At 34.9% G+C, this 19,258-nt stretch overlaps 1 protein-coding gene across 1 annotated transcript in view; it reads right to left on the minus strand.

Moving 5' to 3' along the window:
• The window catches only part of LOC138700882 (uncharacterized), a 116,764-nt gene extending 106,433 nt beyond the window's left edge, over positions 1-10,331 (minus strand). Inside the window, exon 1 of the mRNA XM_069827278.1 lies at positions 10,212-10,331. The gene's annotated coding sequence lies outside the window, so the exon portion shown is untranslated. The remainder of the gene's footprint in view (positions 1-10,211) is intronic.
• Between the last annotated feature and the right edge of the window lie 8,927 nt (positions 10,332-19,258).

Raw genomic sequence — 19,258 nt, forward strand, 5'->3', positions numbered from 1 at the left:
AATTCCGAACCTCCCGAATATAAGACGGATGTGTTAGTTACTACATTACCTTTCTCGGTTCTTCACCACATTACTAAATGATAATTCTGTACGTAGTTTGTATTCCTGAACTGTCGTTTAAAACATAAATAAAATTAAATTCACTATAGAAGCGAAGTTTCATTTGAAACGGAAAGTAATTTATAGATTCTGTTATGATTCTAAAAAATTAGCATCACGGAAGAGACACATACTTTCTCATTATATGTTTTCATAGAATAATAGTTAAGTAAAACGGGTCTATGGGATTTCGTAACTGGAAATTTCGTCACCGTTATAGTATGTCACTTATTTTTCGTCATTAGTTTTTTGATCATCAAATACATTTTGTCATCATGTTTTTTGTCACTGAGGAGATTTTGTCACCGAAAATGTTTCGTCATCATATATGTTTTGTGATCATTTTTTTATACTGCGGGGCAATTATTGGAGTGCAAGAGGTCAAATGACTTTATTGTCAAACGCCTGGCATTAGAAAACAACAACATTTAGGCTGTTTTCTTTATGAGTCCAAAACCATCACAGTATAATTATTTTAATGCTCTGTATTAACATGGAGTTTGAAGTTGTATACATTCGTCCTGTTTTATGGAATTTCAACCAAACTTTTCACTTAAGTTGTGACATATGACATGTAGGTAACCAAGATGTTATTTTCTGTTCTATAGGCTTCATACCTATCGACAATTCGTGCAATTCTGTTATTTAAGGACATGTATTTTTTTTTCTTTCTGGTTGGAGATTGACTTGCTTCTATTTTCTCAATGTCCTACTGTATCCTTGCAGTCTCCTTCTGTATCAACTGAAGGACATGGTAAAAGGAGGGATGTGCTTTGTCCGTTTTGAGACGTCTATGCCACGCTTCGCAAGTATTTGTTGTTCTGGGCAGGTTTTCCCTGGCACGAATGTAACAATTCCATGTATTTGGAGGGAACATGGGGTGCTGCCTACCTCTGCCACGTCTACGATCCATGACATAATTATCCTCAAAGTAATCGAAGATTGGGGTTAGCTCATCCGTAACATTTTATATAGGTATCAGCAAGGTAAACGACTCGAAGGGAGGAAAAATTGTGGTGGCGAATATTGATCAGGAAATTAATTGGTGACAAAATATGGTGGTGACAAAAGTGAATTGCTGAGAAAATATGGTGGTGACAAAAGTGAATCGGTGAAAAAATGTTGCAGTGGCAAAATGTAATATGTGACGAAATCACCGAGTGACGAAAATTCCGGATCCCAAGTAAAACATTTGGGTTGCATAAAAAAGTATTGCTTGTTAAATCTATTTTAAATAAGAAGCAATTAATTACAATAAAAAATCACTTTCTTTATCAAGTTACTGTTTACAGCTCATTTTCTTTCACTAGTGTTTTTACATGGTTATTTAACGACGCTGTATCAACTACTGTGTTATTTAGCGTTGATAGAATTGGTGATAGCGAGATTGTATTTGGCGAAATGAGGCCGAGTAATCACCATTGATTACCTGAAATTCGTCTTATGATTGGGCAAAACATGGAAAAACCTAATCAGATACAGATAATCAGCCCAAGCGGGAATCGAACCCACGCCCGAGCGCAACTCCGGATCAGCAGGCAAATGTGCCAACACTTGAGCTATGCCGGTGACTTTTACTGGTATTAAAATCATACTTAAATGAAATAATTTTGTATGTGCTATCGATGCTGTGAACTTGGTTTTCTGAATTACATATAACATGCATTCTCTACGGTGCAAAAATAAGGACATTTGACTTAATTTATAAATCGTAAGATTGAAGTCGATGTAGATAAGTAATTATTTTTAAAATAATATAATATATACTCACATATTATAATAATTTTAATATCACTTTTATATTTATGAAAGTCGACATTTAAAATTGGTAATCATATTAAAAATTTAATTATTGATTTATTATAAGAACCTGAGGAAAAAAACTGCCCCTTTCCATTGTAAACTCGCTTTTTTGAATTGTTCATTCACTCATAATAAATAATGTATTTAGAACTAAGAGGAAATTTATTTTAAGAATGAAGGATTATCTGGTCTTTCACAACTAAGAGCAATGACTATATACTCGTACCTGGCAAGATCTGAGAGCTATTGAAGTTTGAAAAAATTCGCAACGAAAAGAATAAATAATTCTGCATTTTAATTATTTTTCTTGGAAACATGGCAAGCTGAAGACATACTACTTGGTCTCTCACTTTATTTACCTCTTCATTTATGTGAGAAACAAAATAGAAAAGAACAATTAGGCCAGATTTCGAGTTCATCGCCATTTCGTATTTTTGACTTCAAACAAGACCTATCAATATTTTTACTAGAAATTATTATACTCCTATTCATGTTTTTCAAATAAACTGACTGACAGATATTTATATGAGTATAATCCGTCCATAGTTTATAAGAAATCGTTGTACGTAGGCCTACATAGACAGACGGACGGTATGTCCGAAATTGCTTTTCGGTATCAGTGATGCTGAAAACGTGTATTTTCACGAAAAAGTTGGAATCTGTTTTTGAACCATTTATATTGTCTGTAATAAGAAATTGAAGGATGATATTTAACTTGACTTTTAAATTGTGTCATTTCATTTTTTTAAGTTGCTTATTTAACAACTCTATATTAACTGCTACGTTATTTAGCGTTGATGCCATTGTTGTTAGCGAGATGATATTTGGCGAGATGAGGCCGAGGATTCGCCATAGATTACTTTACATTCGCCTTACGATTGGGTAAACTTCGGGAAAAACCTAACCAGGTAATCAGCCCAAGCAGGAATCGAACCCATGCCCGAGCGCAACTTCGGATTAGCAGACAAACGCCTCAGCCGACTGAGCTACGCCGGTAGCTATGGGTTAATTAAGATGCATACAAAGTCAAAATGTCTATAGGCATAATAGAATCGCTTGTAATACTGTGCCATTTGAGAAAATGCTATAGGTATTTAAACATTTGTAGAAATATAAAGAGGTAATAATGGTTTGTTATGGTTATGAAGATCTCACACCGTATTCTTGCAAAATACCGAACAGTAGCGCTATAACGTTAAGGATTTTACTTTCATCGTCCCTTCTTCTTTTCTGACAGTAGTGTACGTTAGGAACATTGACTCGAAATGACAAATAATAATAATAATAATAATAATAATAATAATAATAATAATAATAATAATAAATACTACTACTACTACTACTACTACTAATAATAATAATAATAATAATAATAATAATAAATAATAATAATACATTTATTTATTCTGGTGGTGTTAAGGCCATCAGGCCTTCTCTTTCACGCCACCAGATATGTATACACAGAGCGTAAAAACAAATTAAATGTTTTTTACTAGATAAATATTTTTAACACTTTTTTTTCTAAAGAAGTTTTCAATTGAAGGCATAATTGCATAAATTATGATAAAATTAATTCTACGGCATGTATTACTTTGAAGTAAGTGAATGTAAAATTCCATTCGCCAATTTACCTTAGTTACAAACACGTTAAAAAGCAAATTCTTGAAACCGATTTCGAATAATTTATAATTTTCTGTCATCTTTTAAAAATAAACATCCCTAGATTTTTACACAGTAAGCAAGGTTATATGAACAAAACCCGTTCAATAGTGTAGGAGAAACTTTTGTTCATAAACAGCATACTGAAAATGAATTATCAGATCGGAAATGTTGAAAATATATTTTTCTTTAAAATTTCGAATTATATTATTTGTAGCAATGCATTTTATAAAGTAACGGTAAATAAAATTAATGCATAATATTACAACATTCCGTTTTAAAATACCTTTAGGAAGTTTGCAGTAACTTCAATGAAACTTAATCTAACGTCTTTGTCAAAAACGGAGCAGATCTGAACTTATCTGCGAGGTCATTGCGCGACCGTCGACATTGTTGTTGATGCATTAGAAGAGCCAATGCTCAAGGCAGACTTCAAGATGTTTACCGGTATTATTCACAATAGATAAAGACAAGAATAATAACACACACTTAGTACTCGTAACGTAAAATAATTTTTGTTTATCGATATCTAGTACAGGGAAATTTTATTTGTACTTCATAACATTAATATATCCTTATTTAAGACTTCTCACATCAATGTAGAATATTGTAAAATCCTAACAAGATTTTTGTATGATGAATTTAATTTAATTTAGATTTAGCGTTACAGTTAAATCACAATAAAATGGGAAAAATTATAGAGACTTCAACGCATGGTAAGACTTTGAACTTCATTATTAATAAAAAGATAATTAACTTCTTTGTTCAACTATAATCGTGGAGATCACAGCTTTGTTCTGTCCACTGCTTTACTATTGAACATTGCAAAATATATTATTTTCTCCATTATAATGTTAGCAGAGTTCATCAGATTGCCTTTTGATTCCGCAAGGATGTTAATTTCCAAATATGAATTATTATAGTTTATTCAGCAATGTTATTCTGTCTTATTTCTTCGTAATGTAAACGATCAACTTGGTAACAACAATATATTATGATAATAATATGAAATTATAAGTACTTAGAAATAAAACGAGAAAGTTATTATAGCTAATGAAAGAGCCTGTACAATACAATGCCACTATATTAAATAACGGCTCTCTGTGCTGGACATCCAGATTCAAATTCCGATTGTACTAGTTGGAATTTTAGTAGAAAAGGGTGACATGTGTCATCGATTCATTAACCACAGGTATTAATTTTATTATATCATCATCATCATCATCATCATCAACAACAGATTGTGCCGAAGGAAATAAATGAAATAAAATGTATGTTCATCTATCGTTGTTGAGAGAACATCAATAGAAAGATAAAAGTAAGGTCTTAAAATTTTCCCAAAATACTTGTGAATGTAGCCTACTACTTAAGGCAGCAGAAGATCTAATTGTCTTCACATTTAGCCTCCTAGGTAGCTTAGATGACAGAGCGCTGGCTTACAACACCGTGGGCCCGAGTTCAGATCTCGGCGATGTCGGAGTTGTATTTGTGATGGATAAAGCCAAGGTTGTGAGCGTTTTCCTGAAGGTTCTCCCATTTTTTCCTCGCCATTCAAAAAATACACTCCATAATTCCCCTTTCATTATCATTTCCGTTTCGTAAAATATGGCATCTCCTATGTTTGTGTGGCGTCAAAGCAACCGTCTGTCCCAGTAGATGTTCCTCGCGGTTTGTCCAAAGATTGGTGAGTTCTAGATGACTCATAAATGTATATATCTATGAGGAATGACAGATCACTACCAGGGGTATGGTATACGGATTAGAAGAATGCATAGTGTGGAGGATGGTGGGACCGACTTAGCCACGCAGCATAGTCGGCACGCAACCCATTCCATCACGAGTGCACAGAAAGCTTCTTTAGGTTTTACTGCATGGGATGATCCATGTCCCTCCCGATAAGCACCTCTATACCTCTCTATACATTACCATCACTTATTGAACTACACTGGTTTTGGTCTGTAATTAAAAATGTGGGTCCAATGCAGCAAGAAGTCAGTTTGCCATACCACTGTCACAAGATGTTTTCTGAGTACGTAGTAGTAGGTATTAGAATCGATGATTTCAAAGAAACATAGCTCAAACATTCCAAGCAGGGACGGAAAGCTAGCAGGTGATAATATAGACTACCTTTGCATTTTCTTCTTTAAGAACAAAACTTTTATGGGTATTCAATAATCTTATTTTAAAGGACCAGACATTGGCTATTCTGTTTGGCTTTAAATTATTTGTGACTAGAAAGAGATGTAGATTTTGAGAAAATATACTTAACATCTACAAATTTAAAATTAATACAGGAAATAATATTTTTACTTAGCTCTATTTTTAACGTGTTGATTAATTTTACAGTTAATTCGTTTTGACACCTTTTATTCTTAAAAATGTGATCTGAAGAAGTTTTCCATTAAAGGAATAATTTTGTAGTTGATAGTTTCTTGCAGGAAAATAAAGTTATCTTTTGCTATACCTCTGTACGACTATGGCTCCATTACTGCTGCAATATAATTCGTGTAGCTATTCTGTAGAGCCTTAAGTTATATTCTTATATGCAGGATTTTTCGGCTGGAGACTTCATGTGAATAATTATTAACTTCATTGACAGAAAGGGATTTGGAGACATAACTCTTATAATATTCCTTTATAATTTTATCCTATGTGAGGTAGAAAAAAATCATTAGAACTGATTTCGAATATATCACCATTTGTGTTATTCATAAATAAACATACTTTTATTTTTAGTAAAAATAATTACGTATAATTGTATTCTCTTTACATCATTTTCGGTTGACCTGACTGGCACTTACTGAATATGAAATGCATTTTCACACCCCTTAATACTCCAATTCTGCAGAGAGAAATACATTCAAAATATGTAACTAGGTAAATGAACAAATTATTTACCTGATAATACTAGTATTAAAAATATTTCTCTGCTCTGCTTTGAATATTGGAGATAAAGATTTCAAAACTGAATTTCAATGAGGATACAGGTTATTACTTTCTCATTGTAAGGGGAATAAAAACTGTGACGTCGTAAATCTGTATTTAGACATTTTCGCCGAGATATTTTTTCAGTCCCTATACTAAAAATTTTGATTTTGTAATGTTCTATTATGTCAATATAAGTATGATCCCTCTAACTATTGGACGGATTTTGTTCTATTCAATATCTAGGATCTATGCGTCAGATTATCCGGGAATTTTGGATGTTAAATATAATAGTGATACTAAAAATAAATAGTCTTCATTTTAAAACATTACACAAAATAACCATTTATACGATATCTTTACATAAAACAAACTGACAGATACAACAGCATAGCACATATGTGCCGAAAATGTTTGTTTTAGAAAAATGCAGCAAGAAGTATTAAATATTTTCCAGCAGCTGTTGGAGACGAATCTATTTGCTTCCCGATCGACACTGTGATTGGTAGGGTTATAGCAAAAATAAATCAGATTTATCTTTCGCGGCTCACAGCTGACAATTTCACACTTCCTTTACAATAGGCTACCTTGCGCCAATTAGTTTTTCTCCATCGTTATGTGTTAATCTGTCCTTGCCTGCCACAAAATTTTTACAGATTCACTGATAACATAACGTTCAATGTTTGATTTCTTAAAGTAATTGAATTATCGGGTCTTCTGTCGCAGCTTAAAATGTTATGTTTTATTTAACGACGCTCGCAACTGCAGAGGTTATATCAGCGTCGCCAGATGTGCCGGAATTTTGTTCCGCAGGAGTTCTTTTACATGCCAGTAAATCTACTGACATAAGCCTGTCGCATTTAAGACCACTTAAATGCCATCGACCTGGCCCGGGATCGAACCCTACCAACTCGCCAACCAGGTCGACTTGCAGCTTAATGTTTACTAATTCATGGAATCCGAAATTGATTTCTGACTCGGTAAACTTATTTTCGTTCCCAAGTTTTATTAATTCTAATGTTATGCCAAAAGTGGTTCAATGTTTTTAGTATCAAAGTATTAAATTGCTTCAGTGGTATGTACAACAAGAAAGTAATTAAGATTGACACTGCACTGCCGATTATTTGGAGTACTGCAGTTTTCCGGTCACAGTACCACAAGTCAGGGAAGCACGGAACAATTGTCTCCCCGCAGTCGTTGTGTCTTTAAGATTTTAAGTAAGAAGACGGGTTTATTTTTCCTTTTAATTGCGTGTATTTGCAGATAACTACTGTAAATGCATATCGAGCAAGATCTGTTAAGAAAAGTTTTGAGTTTTACATCGTGCGTTTCAACTTCATATCTTCAACGTTTCGGAACTAATGCTTACAAACAGACTCACATGACTTGACGGATATTGAACCAAAATTCTTTACATTGGAAGTTGTCAGTTGATTGAACTACAACTCGTTCGACTACAACAGGGCAGTAAAAATAGCCGAATCTATCTGAAACCTTAAACCATCCCCCGTTTCGTAGACAGAGCATTTATATTTTCAACGCATCACTATGGAAATGTGTAATACTTATAAAGAGATAGTACACACTCAAGCTTTTATGGTTTTTTTTTTATTATTCAATTCACATCATTGCATTTATGAAAGAAGACAGAATATATAATTTACGATATTAAAGTATTGTGGAGTAAAATTAACGTAGATTCCGACAGACTGTTAAGTTAATATAAATACCGAGATATTTTATGTACTCGTAGAACAATTTACATAATTACCTAAAGATTTTGTATAATAAAATTGACGTTAAATACTGTGAGATTTTATGCGATTAAGTCAATGTAGATATTGAAGGTTTTATGCCATTGATGTGCCGTCCGTAACGAGAGGTTTTACTTCGTTAAACTAACGTAGAAAATTAAATATTTTACGTAGTCTTATAACGTAGATGCTGTAAGGTTTTATGTTGTTAAATTAAAGCAGATAATAAGAAACGTTACTTACTCAAATTAAATAAAAGTAACAAGGTTTTATGTCGCTAAATTAACGTATATGCTAAGAGGTTTCATTTCATCAATTCAACGCACTGAGACTACCAAGAGATTTTACGCAACGTAAATGCTAAAAGATTTTGAGGGGAAGTTAATATAGATACTGAGAGATTTTAAGTGGCTGATTTAGAGTAAATAATGAGCAATTTTAGCAAAGACACAAATTTTACATGATCAACTGGACATAGATACTTTATATTTTACAAGGTTAAAATTACATAGATATTGCGAGATATTACGTAGCTAAATGAGTGTTCATGTCAATGATCAAATTATAGTAGATACTGAGGGATTTTACGCAAAGTTAAAGCAGACTTATAGGCCTATACTTCATTTGGTTAAATTAATGTAATACTGAGAGATTTTAGACAGATCATACTGATTGATACAAGCGATTTTTTATTTGGATTTAACGACGCTGTATCAACTACTGGTTATTCAGCGTAGATGAAATTGATAGTAGCGAGATGGTATTTGTCGAGATGAAGCCGAGGATTCGCCATAGATTACCTGGCATTGACTTTACGGTTGAGGAAAACCTCAAACATAATTATGTTGAGCTAATATAGCCTACGTGATTATATTATGATAAATTCTGATAAGTATTTCGTGGTTAAATTGGCGTAGGTACTGTGAGTTTTTACGTTGTTAAATCATCGTAGATACTGAAAGACTTTAGATGGTAAAATTAACAGAGATATTGGAATACGTCATGTGCTTAAATTAGTGTAAGTAATGGGACATTTTACGGGCTAAATGACGTGGACACTGAGATATTAACGCTGATTAATATTAACAAGTTTATATTCGACATATCGTGTAAATCTTCAATAACTTAAGGACCACTGTCAATTTTTGAGGTCGTGTACTGATATTTTTAATAGTTTTCCTCTGTCACTCCTGACAGATTTCATAGTACTATGTTAAACTATACCATAGGTGTTTCCTCCAAAATCTGTAATTTGTACTTTATTCTGTGACAAAAGGATGGCTGTGAACCAGACTGTTCTAAGTCCAAATTTTTATAAGAAAGAAATCTGTGTTTCATTGTGTTCCATGTCCTTGACAGCATATGTGAATCGAACAAAATTGTAATATCCTTCTTCATAAGGTTGCTATGAAGCTATTCCAAATTGTTTCATGAAGTTTTGAATGTCAGGAGCTTAAAATAGCTTTCCCGAAAAAAAATAGTAAAATGGACTTGGAACAATCTGGTTCTGAGTTTAGCTTTTCATATTTTACCACAGATATGGACAGTATAAATATTTGAAAAATGAATAATCACAAACTCTTAACACGAAACATTATGCGAGTCTTCTGTTTTTTTTCAGACATATCAGACTTTCAAATTATACAGTACAGGATATCACAATGATAACGAATAAACATTCGAGTCATAGGCAACTCTACCTAATGTCAAAGCTCAGATTTAATGTAATGTTTTATTTTAAAGTAAATTAATTTTAACTACTTAAATTTAAATTAAATACTACTTTAATATGAGATTTTGGTACAAATAAAATTTTCAAATGTTGCATACTTATTACTAGTAATATTTTATTTTTAACATAATGTTAACTTTTACGAAATCCATTTCATTTCCAATTGTAATCACATAACACTTCGGTTGAAAGGACGGAAGCAGAATTGTACGATTTCTTCTCTTTTAAAAATGCCTTACCTTCTAACCCGTGTTGAAGCAGAGCCGATCCCAAACCGGTATGTAAAAAGCCGTCGTTCCTCAGGCTTGCACTAGTTCACGCACTGCACTTGGTTTACCTCAACATAAGCGGAAGCTCTCTCTTCAGGCATTATATAGCGCAGACACGTCGTGACGTCATGCCGCGATGACCTGCGCGCCGAAGAAGTGCGCTAACACCTTCCAGCTGAACCTACGAATGCGATGTAAAAGAATTTGTATCCTGCAAGATACCAGTCATTTACATACAAATGTCTACTCTATCCAGCCGCTTTCTTTCTTCTTTCTTTGGGATAATCTACGCAGACATGTATAGTACAACAAGACAAGTTGAAGATTTGACCAAAGTGATCAATTTTAGAAAAGTCTAACATAATAGTTTCATAGTCCGTGGCCATAATGTACGAGATGAAACTTGGGCGCTGCATGAAAGCCACTGTTATAGATTTGAATCCCACATAGTGCATGAATATTTGTTGTTAGTATGGTCTACCTCTATGGAGTAACGGTTAGCACTTCTCACCGTGAAACGAGCGGGCCCAAGTTCAAATCCTGGTTGGAACAAGTTACTTGGTTCAGTTTTTACCGAGGTTTTCCCTCAACTCATTGTTATTATTGAATTATTGCTCAGTAACTTTCGGCGTTGGTACTCGGATTCATTTCGCCAACATAATTACACTCCACCACTTTCATCATCATCATCATCATCATCATCATCATGTCCGTCTCTTTCCTATATTTTGGGTTTTCTCGGCTGCGGGACGCCACTGAACTTGGACTCCGTGAATATGTGGTCATTTGTTGTTGGTGGTAGTGCTATACACCGTGGACTCTCCACTAGGCTCGTGATATCTCGTGGGACCGGAGATGAGAGACCGCGGTAAGGCCTAAGCGGAAAGGCAGACAGATTATGTAGGCTGTAGGGAAGTTTGGAGGAGGCGCACGGGAACTGTAGCGCGAAGGGCCTTAGGGCACACTTTTCATCCCGGTTAGTATAATGGGCCGACCCGAGCGGCCTACGTGCGAGAACAATCCTGGCCGATATTCTCTCCTGAAAGGGGATAATAGATGGTGTTTTATGTAATAGGTGAAGTATGCCGTCATGCTTACTCTGTCACGAAAATCCAAGCATGTGCAAGTAAGTTATCTAAAATGAAGGAAAAAACATGACATTTAATAGAGATGGTATGCACAGGATTCCAATGAGATAACCTCCTGTCGCGTATGTGGTTCAAGATATACCACGTTGTTCTTCCAACCAGGCGGACTGGAATCGATTCCCGGCAAGATTGTGATGAAATTTGTGGTGGACAAAAAAGACGTTGCAGAGGGTTTCTTCGTTTCTATTATCCCAGCAGTTCTTCACCTCTCCTTAATTCATAATATCTGCTTTTCTTAGTACCGTCGACCGGGGTTACTTTACACAAGGGGGTAACTTTACATATTTCAAGAATTTCTGCTTACAGGATCCCCTTAATAAGGACACACAATTCAGACTACTACATACATGTGCTGTTGTCACATAGAATCAGTTCCATGGAGTTGCTACACATTGTCTCTAATGTGCTCCCATCTAAACATTTTTTCTAGAAATTTATAAAGTTACCCCCTTGTGTAAAGTAACCCCGGTCGACGGTATATCATCAAAAGGCGCCAGGAGGTGCAATGCTTCTTTCTTTTACAATCTCAAATTAGAACTATCATACAACATCTTACAACATAAATCAGAATCGAAAAGCTTCAGGAAAATTTGTAGGACTGCGTAAATGTTTATTTAAAAACTGACGGACGATCTTTTCTTCGGTATTAATTACACTGGTCAACAAAACTAAACATACTTTTTGTTGAAAGATAAAGAATGGGTGATTCTTATAGCAGTTATCGTGCTGATTTCAGATTTTTTTTTCAAAATTTTTCTACCGCCCAAGGTTTTTGAGTAATTATATGAAATGTACTTCAGACTTTTCTAGTATTGATGCGTTGTAAAATTTTACCTAAAATCATATATATTTACCTAAAAGTGTGTGAAATAGATTTTAGGCTATACTTCGCTTGAGAAACAATCTTTTTTGAGTGTCCAGCAGTAGTCTGACAGAATATTTGGGCTCCATTTTCCCTGGTGTGTGAAATAGATTTTAGGCTATACTTCGCTTCAGAAACAATCTTTTTTGAGTGTCCAGCAGTAGTCTGACAGAATATTTGAGCTCCATTTTCCCTGGTAGCGCCTTTCCATTTCAGAAAAATTCAGATGAAAACGCTCCCCATGTTCGTCGCTCACTACCCGAAGATTTTGAGGAAAGAAAAAACAGATGAGAATCCAAGAATTTATTTTGAAGACATATTATACCCCATCACGTTATAGTTCTGAATCAGCTCGCTGACAAGTTCTCTGTAATCTTCTGATCTGTGGTTCCTAGAAAGTAACAGTTTGTTGAATGATCCTTAGGTTCCCGGCATATCATTGTAACTGGAAAAAGCATATGATGGGATCGTTTTAGCCAACCAGTTAAGCTAACAGAATTACATGGAGCACAACAGATTTCAGGGGTCCAGTTCCTGTGCTTGCATTCAAACGTCTTAAAATGAGGTGTGTTTGTTCAGGTGGATGACAAGGTCCCACTGAAGATAAGAAAAGAAAACGACTCGATATCTGTCGTAATCATGATCTTCTTTGATGTCAAGAGGATTATTTTACAGCGTTAAATGAAGCGGGTACAAAATTACGAGAAGAGTGCGTTCTTCTTTAAGATAACACAACACATATAGGAGTCAAGTTGCAGTGCAGTGAGACCTCACTGAAATAGGCTGAACAACTATAGAACGTCCACCACAGAGCCCAGATATTGCCCATTTGTTTGAGACGTTTGGAACTGAGGCGCTCAGAATAATAACGGCAGATCTCAACCGACCTTGAATTTTGAGATAGATATACGACTATGTACTCCTGCCATTTACCTTTCATACGGTGAAGTATCATATTAATATGAGATATGTCAAAGCTCTAATATTCCACATTGAAAATTAGTCCTTAGTGGGAAAGAAAATTTCTCAGTGAATAAATGGTATATCCCAACTGTGTGGGCTTTTGTTTGCGTCCACTATAAGTTCATGGCGTTTTAATCAACACTTTTACTGGACATTCATTTCGTTTCTCTTTGGCTTTACTTAGTAAAAATTAAAGTTTTCGATGCAATCATTATAGATTATTCGTACCTGGACATATAAATAAAGAAAACGCATCATTATTTCATTTTTTTTAATTTCCATATACTCTATTTAACTAAACACCAGAAAAATAGACAAACTACTAGCAACAAAGGTTCAAGAATTTTCAAGTAAACTTTAAGCACCATATTTAACAAATCCTGAAAAAATGAAATCTTAATGTTAAAAATTCGCAGAGCTTTAAAAACAAATATAAAATATCATTTTTCTCAAAATCAACTTCGGTTAGGATCTGCCGTTATTATTTTGAGCAAAAAGTTTAAGAGTGATCAAGTAGTGAAAACCACCTGCATGATTATCCCGTTGAAGCTGTCGAAGTGCGAAGTAATATCTATGATTGAGAAGTGTAAAGAGCACTGTAATAAAATTGTATCGCTTTCCAAGAAATTCATTTCGAGAACGAGCAGGTCATCATGTCAGCATAAAACTCTGACATTGAAAAATGAAATAGGTACACGAACTTTTCAGACTGTCCTAGTAACCTCTGAACTAACAGCTGGATAAGAGAATATCAGGAACGTTGTAGGATTTTCTCATTTTCAACACGAAAGAAGTTAGGAGAGATTTTAAAAATTCTAAATTCGAATTTTAGCAGCCGATAAAAATGGGACTTCCTTTAACTGCTTAAAAAGAAATGGAAGTTTGGAAAAACCTTCAATGCGTCGTGGCCTTTTCTGTTCCCGAGACAATTATTCATCAACTTGTTACTAATTGGATTATGTCATATAAGATATGCTGACGAACATGAAGCACGGGGAACAATCTGTCCAACGCGGAGCCCGCGATGTGTTTTTTTTTTTGCAGTCCTCCATACGCAAAATTAATTGTGCCGACATTGACTTTATATACAATTTAAAGATTTATTTTTGAACATCAAAGTAAAGTTTAAATTATTTATCCCTCTGTTCATTCCGATGAGCACACTATTTCCCCTCCTTTTGTACTCATTCTATTGTCCCCACAAGGCTATCGCAAGATAGCATAAGAATGGACTCTTTCTCCCCGTCTATGTTTTAAATACTTGCGTGATCATCTCTTCGTGCGCCAATAGTGCTTTCGCTGCAAAATGACGGCATCTTTCATCCCTTGAGCGGACCGAACTCAGGAGCGAGTGATCACAATTGAAGACTGGCTGTAAGTGCCAAAGGGACAAACCGTAGAAAACAGAGCTTTCTTGTGCGACTAGTATTATACGTTTTGCATATCTATAGGCAAAAGCTAGGGCCTAAATAAAATTACAATGGGACTTATCATTTTTCTTCGTGGACTGAGCCAGGGACATAGGATCTTTTTTTGAACTAATTTGCAACGATATTGGCACTTACAGCCTTTTTCATACCCAGTCTTCAATTAACGTCATGACGTTGTCATAAAACTTTTTCCGGGTGAACTTCCGAACATTTCTGAGAATAATATCATAAATCCTTCCATTTTATCGTTGTTACAATAATATGCTGTTCACTTACAAAGCGAGAAAGAGACAGTTCCGCTCACAAGGGAAATACTCGGGTTGTCAGAAAGGAACGTTGGAGATTTCTACATCATTAGCAAGATCTAATGACATAGTTGTCGAATCTAAAAACAAACATGATTTTTACTGCCTTTATGCTGAAATCGTACACTTCGGCACATTTTGTATACAATTATGCTATGTGAGACTTTACGCCAATCGAAGTAGCATCGTCCAGAAAATGCTCCAAACAACCAGGAACATCGAATTCGTGCCGGTGACTCAAAATGAACACATTCTCGTAAACCGAATCGAAATCCGAACTTGTTTGGCGATTCGAATGTAATATACTGTAGTCCTCTGGCCTCATTCCTGGTTTATAGAGCGAATACTGCCGACTGGAAAGATATTCGACGAAGACAACGAGAGAGCAACATGCAGTATATGTACAAGACTATCTTCACTATCAGGGCGAATCGTCCCAATCAAAATATGTGGCCTCGCCGGGAAAGAAAGCTCGATTAATTGAAAGTAAAGGTTGTTACTTTTTCAGGAAGGAAGATAGAAGGCCTAAAAAGATGACAAGAATTTAAGATCGATTCAAATACGTAAGTAGGTTGCGACAAATGCTTCTCTGGGAAAAGCAACTCGATCGAAGTGGTAATATAGATTTGTTGAACAGGTTGCGCTATTTGGTATTCTCGGATTTCGAAAATGGAATAAACCAGGGTAATCCGATTCACGAGTTCGACATTCAAATTTGAACCAGACAGCGGGTATAGCATAGACCAGCCTCCTATGACGCATCCTGGGCAATGACTCTGTCGGTAAATTGGAGTATTCATATTGGTGAATGACGAAGAGTGAGGTACCGCCATTAGTATTAAAAAAAATTATTTAAATGTATTGTACTTTATGGCAACTGTTACAAATGATGATCTTTGCGATGTTTAGAGTACTATGTCGAACGCATGAACGTAAACAAATGGAAATTATTTGTATATTGCTATTTTTTTCGTATGTAATGTTACAAGTGTGACGGTCGCCTCTGCTTAAACGCACAGGAAAATAATTTGTTTCTTTTTAGATTAGATAACTAGGCCTACATTAGTTCTTGCTAACGATATCTTCCTGGGTCTTGGAATATAGTATACTATACTATACTTCATACATGCATTTAGTTTCAAATTTGCCACTAGGTTAAATCGTTATCTATCACTTCTTTTCTGTGCTTGTCAAGCTCCTAACATCTCTTGGGACTTACAGAAAGCATAAGACAATCGATTCAATCATTGCAATGCGTGTTTCAACTATTTGTAAATGAAAAGGGCGACCAGCACCTCAACGCCAAGGCACCGTAAAACTTTCTCTCGAAGTAAGTACACAATAAACGTTATATTTTAACGGTAAAAAAGTTATGATATAAGATATATGTGCAGAGACCCGAAGTATAGTATAAGCGCTAACTGTAACCTGCAGAATTTTTTCAGCATTTTTTCTCATTTCAGTGACTTTGTTTGAAGTATAGAATTGAACTTTAAAAATAAAACAAAAAATGTCTCATGATTCAGGAGGATAATACAAATATCCAATATTTCTTTCTGACAACTCGAGTAGACTACTTCTCTTGTCAGTCCGATACTGTGACAGCAAGTACAACTTACAAGCAGCGTGTTACTAAATTATTGTCTGTGATAATTATATTTCTTATTAATCAGTATTATTTTAATACAGTGATCCTAATCATGACTAAACAGTCACGAAACTGCAGTTATGATAATTATCTATTCCTAAGAAATGTGTCGTAGAACGACATTTTTCTACTAATCACAAGAACTTCGATAGTGAATTTCCTGTGAATTCTGGACTAAGAACATACAAAGTGAAGGATCTTAAATTCAAATTAACAATGCGACAATATAACCTGTGCTTACAAAGCTTGTTCAGCAATTAAGTAACGTAACAATAACTTCTTACAAAGTCTCTCATGTATTACCTGAAAGAAAGAAGTCTTTCAGTGATGGGAAAGTAAATTGAAGAAGCAATGCCGAGCGCCACTGAATCCTTGTTCCATGGTCACAAAGATAAGTCTCAACTTAAGACTTCCATCAGTAATCTTGTTCCACCAATCACTGTTACTAGACGGGTTGAACAGGTTTCTAATAATAAAATTTGCAATCATACTTACATTTAGATATACAGAGTGAACAGTAAGTAATGTCATTAATTTCAAGTGGTTATTCTTTGAGATATTTCAGAGAAAAAAGTTTAATACAATTTTGTTTGTTTTTGCTCCCTTTTTCGAGATAAAAATTATTTTATATGAAATATTTGATACCATGTTTTGGGAAAGCCTTTGATTTAATTCCCAATATGCTCAGTCCAATTTAAGAGAGCACTATATTATGATAATAAATGATAGAAAGAATTTTAGTTTTCTCCTTTAAATATGCAGAAATTTGATCTGAATAAATATAACTTTTCGTTCTGGAAAGCAATGTTAAAATATTACATTTGTTCGGATTAAATTTCTATTCATTTAAAGGATTCAGGAGATGATATAAAACACATCGAAGCTAGTCAATCAGGTACAGTAACATCTCTATTTAAAATGTTAACACAGTGAAGTTGTTACTTATTAATTATAATAACTTAACAGTTAATTAGACATTTAAAGGACAAAAGTAATAATGCTCAAGATTTTCAGGGTGCATTGAAAACTGCTTCTGTATTTTCGTCAAGTGAATTCCACCATTTGTTATCGGATGTCTTTCAGATTCTATTGTTGCCTAAGTTCTTGATTTTTCTCTAATGTATCTTTTAACTGCGAGAGATAATCTATTTATTGTTATAGTTTGTGGAATAAAAATCCCTTCTTTGTAAGCTTAGATAATAGCTTCAGTTTCGATGGGGTGTGATCATGTGATCCTCAGTAATTACGCAGACTTTAATTTTTCACCCGTGAAAAGAAGTTACAGGCTCATCCCTGTAGGAGAGTGGCCATGCAAGAGACAGCAGAGACCTAGTGGCACTTGTAAATACTTTGCGTGTTTAAGCTGATTTAAGGACTTCCAGACTCAATGGCTGTGTAGTTTGCTCGTTTGCGATGCTCGGCTTCGTCAGTGATTTGGTTTGTCATGCACGAAATCACAGGAAGAATAACAGTTGGGCGGACGGGTGGCACGTTCTGAAGATGTTTAAGCAATGAGTTGTCACTGAAAGGAGGTCACTACTAGGAAAGGATTGAATGAACCGTACAACACTGATGTACTTATATATTCAGAAACTAAGACGCATGAATCGAAGATTTATGAATTTATGTAGAATTCTCAATTATTAACTTCGAGGTATATGTCTTAGTTATTTTGGTGCTCTTATTGAACAGTTAGGTGACCAAGCAACGAAGATTTCTGGATAGAATGATGCTGGTGTCGTGTGCTTACGTAATGGCTGGTGTCTACTTGTTAACATTTGTTTATGTACTATCAGAATGCAGTTTTTAGTGGGCATGAGGAAAATGTCTCTCATTACTAGAGTCCTGTGTTTGTTTACTTTGAGTGGAAGTTAGATGCACATGGATCATACTAGCTTCGCTTGTAAAGGAAGGCTCTGACTCGCCTCCCCGCTCTGTTTTGTGTGTTATATCTGGTTATTCGTATAGGACAGTATAGGCACTGAACAATGAGAATGCTACTCACGTACAAAATATACTGTCATGTGTATTTAATGACAAAAAAAATATTTATTTAAAGCCATCTTATGTTCAACAGAAGATTATTCTCGCAGTAAGTAAAACGAATCTACACTCTCTAGATAGTCCTATTCTTTTGTTTCACTATATACTTTTCATCCAAAAAGTAAAAGCCAATGCTCATTATTTTTCGTCTATTTACAGAGTTTTTGAATATTTAAATTGCACTTTTTAAAATAAATAGATATACAGAATATTTCAAAAGTCAGTTCAAACATTAAACCGCTATAAATATAATATTTGAGATAGGGAAGAAACAAAAACATCATAGTGTTGAGCAAACAACGGGGTTTACAAAACATTGGGAAGACGTCCGCCGTTCTCTTGTTCAACGTACAGCATTCTGTCTGCGAGACCATGCACAGCATTTTCCAGATAATGTCATGGAATATTGGCAGTTTCTTGCGAGATGGCATCTTTCAGTTGCAGTAGGGTTGTTGGATGTGTCAGGAAAATTCGTTCTTTAAGGTAACCCCGCAACCAAAAGTCGACCGGATTGAAATTTGGAGATCGCGGAGGTCACATTGTTGGAAAGTGCCTACTGATGACACGATCGCCAAACATCTGCCTAATTAATTATTTTGCAGGGATAAAGATGTGGGG

This window comes from Periplaneta americana, chromosome 1 (assembly GCF_040183065.1).
Source record: "Periplaneta americana isolate PAMFEO1 chromosome 1, P.americana_PAMFEO1_priV1, whole genome shotgun sequence".
Taxonomy (NCBI): domain Eukaryota; kingdom Metazoa; phylum Arthropoda; class Insecta; order Blattodea; family Blattidae; genus Periplaneta; species Periplaneta americana.